Genomic DNA, 2675 nt, shown 5'->3' on the forward strand with positions numbered 1-2675 from the left:
CCAATAACCTGTGACAAAGATGGCACTGAGCTCCATGCTGACCGAACACAGTTAGCATGAGGCTGAGAACAGGATAACTCTGCCACTGAAGGAAGAAGTGGTTCCGGCAAAGCAAGAGCCACATGCTCACAAGGCGGAAAGAGCTCAGCGGTGCTTGGGGACATCTTTCTGTCCAAAGGACCATGTTTTAGTCCCACTGAATTTGTACCAGCACACTCATTTTCTGGATAAAGAAAAGCACAAACCTGGCACATCCTCCCTCTTACAAGACCACAACTGTTGTATTTCAATTTTAGCAAATGGAAGCGATCAGCACTAAAACAACTCGCCAAATACAATACAGACAAGGCATGCATACATCAGGAGTTTAACTGTATCCCACCATGTGCAATTAAAAGTGCCCAACTTCTTACACGCTGCATTAAAAATAAAACGAGCTTTGCGCGACTTACTCAGATGAATTTTAACCTGCTATGAAAGAATTAGTGCTCACTTGATCTGTACAAGTAGTTTACTGAACTATAATGAGGAAACTAATCCATATTGAAGATATACAAGTGCATTTTTTGAAACAACTAGTTACAGACAGCTGCAAACTACACCTGAATAGTCTCCATTTCAAAATTTTAATTAAGTACATTCAAGACTTTGTAAACCATTACAGTTTTGTAAATTATCTCATATGGATTTCCTTATTGCTGACTGGTTTTATTTTTACCCTTTTCTACAGCAGGAGTTGATATAGTTAGTTGAGGGTTGTTGTTTACAGACTTATATGCCCTTCAGTGGTATTGGCAAGAATAGTCTCAGTAGTGCAAACATACCTCTCAAGCAATATAAAGTTGGCTTTTTGTGTGTAGCAGCTCCACAAAAAAAGATGAAATACTACTGTTTTTAAATGAGACTCTGAAGCACACTGCATGCATACTGCAGTGTAAATGCACTGAGGAAGCCTTTGACCTGCCATACAATTCTCTTACACGTAACTTTTTAACACAGCCCTCAAGATTGCGCTAGAGCTTCTCCAAAGTCATACTGAGTCCAGAGTTGCTACACACAGAACAGGTCCACTACAAGTCTTCCATTCACTCATGTAAGCCCTGTTAAGTAACGGCCACGTCATCTACCCAAGAAATGCTTGTGAAATATTTTTGCATGTTCTGTACAGAATTGCAACTGCAATACAGCATACATACAAAAACTGGAAAAAAAAGTTTATAGCCCGTATTTGATAGTGCCACAAGCTCTTCTACTGAAAAGTAACATTAACTTCTAGTTTTTTCGTTCTGTTAAAGGGTTCCTCAACATTACTCACAGTTCTATATTCCCTTTTGCTTTCAAAACAGAAATATCTGTTATTTTCCTTCAGAACAACTGTTGGATCACAATACCAAGCCAAGTTCAGCAATTCTGCTAATCTGCTGTGGACACACAAAAACCATAAAGTGGGTTATTATATTACAAAAATACTGGCAAGGACGGTAAAAACAAGTTATAACCAAACAATCAAAAATACTGCTGTAAAATCAACTGAAACGTTGTTGTACTTGGACACAGCTTTACATTAATGCCCATCACTTTAGAAATTAAGATTTGCCAGCCTTAAGTGCAAGTAGTTCCAAGGGCTTAAAGAAGTGTTGGGGTTTGGACCAAATCTGCCCTTTCAGCCCACTATAGTTATACCAGCTGCTCTTGGGTATCACACATGTGGGCAGTACTGTAGCAACACAAACCAACTTCCTTCTCTTGTATATGAAGGTATGATGGCAAGAAAAAAAACCAGAGTAAGGTCCTATAGGCATAACAGGAAAGCAGAAAAGGGAGGGAATTAGTTTGAGGAAGACACACATGTAGAAGACGTGGAGGAATTCACAATATAGTCTTTATAATGTGGGGATTTAAGGAAGAAAGCAAATCTTTGTTTAAAAAATTTAAGGGACTGTCTTAACCGCAATTGTTTCCCCATTAACTGTTAAGCAACAAAAATAGGAATGATTTGCTGGTTCCTTGTTCTGATCAGTGACCACCACTCCCAAGAGATGAAGACACCCCTTATGAATTCTCGTCACTGTTTCATCTCTGCACATCCACTAACTAGTGACTGAAGCAGGGCAGTCAGAGCATCCAGGCTCAGTTTTCCACAGTAAACAAAGATGAAAGCGTGGAACAGAGAAAGGGAGGTTACAGAAAATTATGTAGATGAGCACTTCAAAAAATAATTTTTCTACAGAAATATTTAGGGCAAAGAAAAAACTCCCAAGCATAGATGGCTGCCTTAAAACATGAATGAATTCTACTGTTGATAGTGAGAAAAGTACTAATAGTGAAGATTTAAATAAATTGTCTCACTTGGTGATCAAAAAAAGTCATTTTCCTCCCAAAATAAGTAATTTCTTTAGGATTTGTACCTACTGAATTACAGATGTACCAACACTGGAATGACGGACCCCTTGCAAAAACCTCCTAGCTTTAAGATGACATAGTATACATGCAGCTTTCTTCACACATCAAGAAAGCTTCCTCACAGGCAGCCATTGTTTGTATCAGACTAAGTTCATCAGGTAGAAACTAAATATGGCATTGAAGGTACCTTCCCTAGCTGCCAACACACAAGAAGGATACATAAAACAATGAAGTATTTAAAACACAGCACACTGTATTACACATAGAATTTG

This window comes from Aythya fuligula, chromosome 6 (genome assembly GCF_009819795.1).
Source record: "Aythya fuligula isolate bAytFul2 chromosome 6, bAytFul2.pri, whole genome shotgun sequence".
NCBI classification, from domain to species: domain Eukaryota; kingdom Metazoa; phylum Chordata; class Aves; order Anseriformes; family Anatidae; genus Aythya; species Aythya fuligula.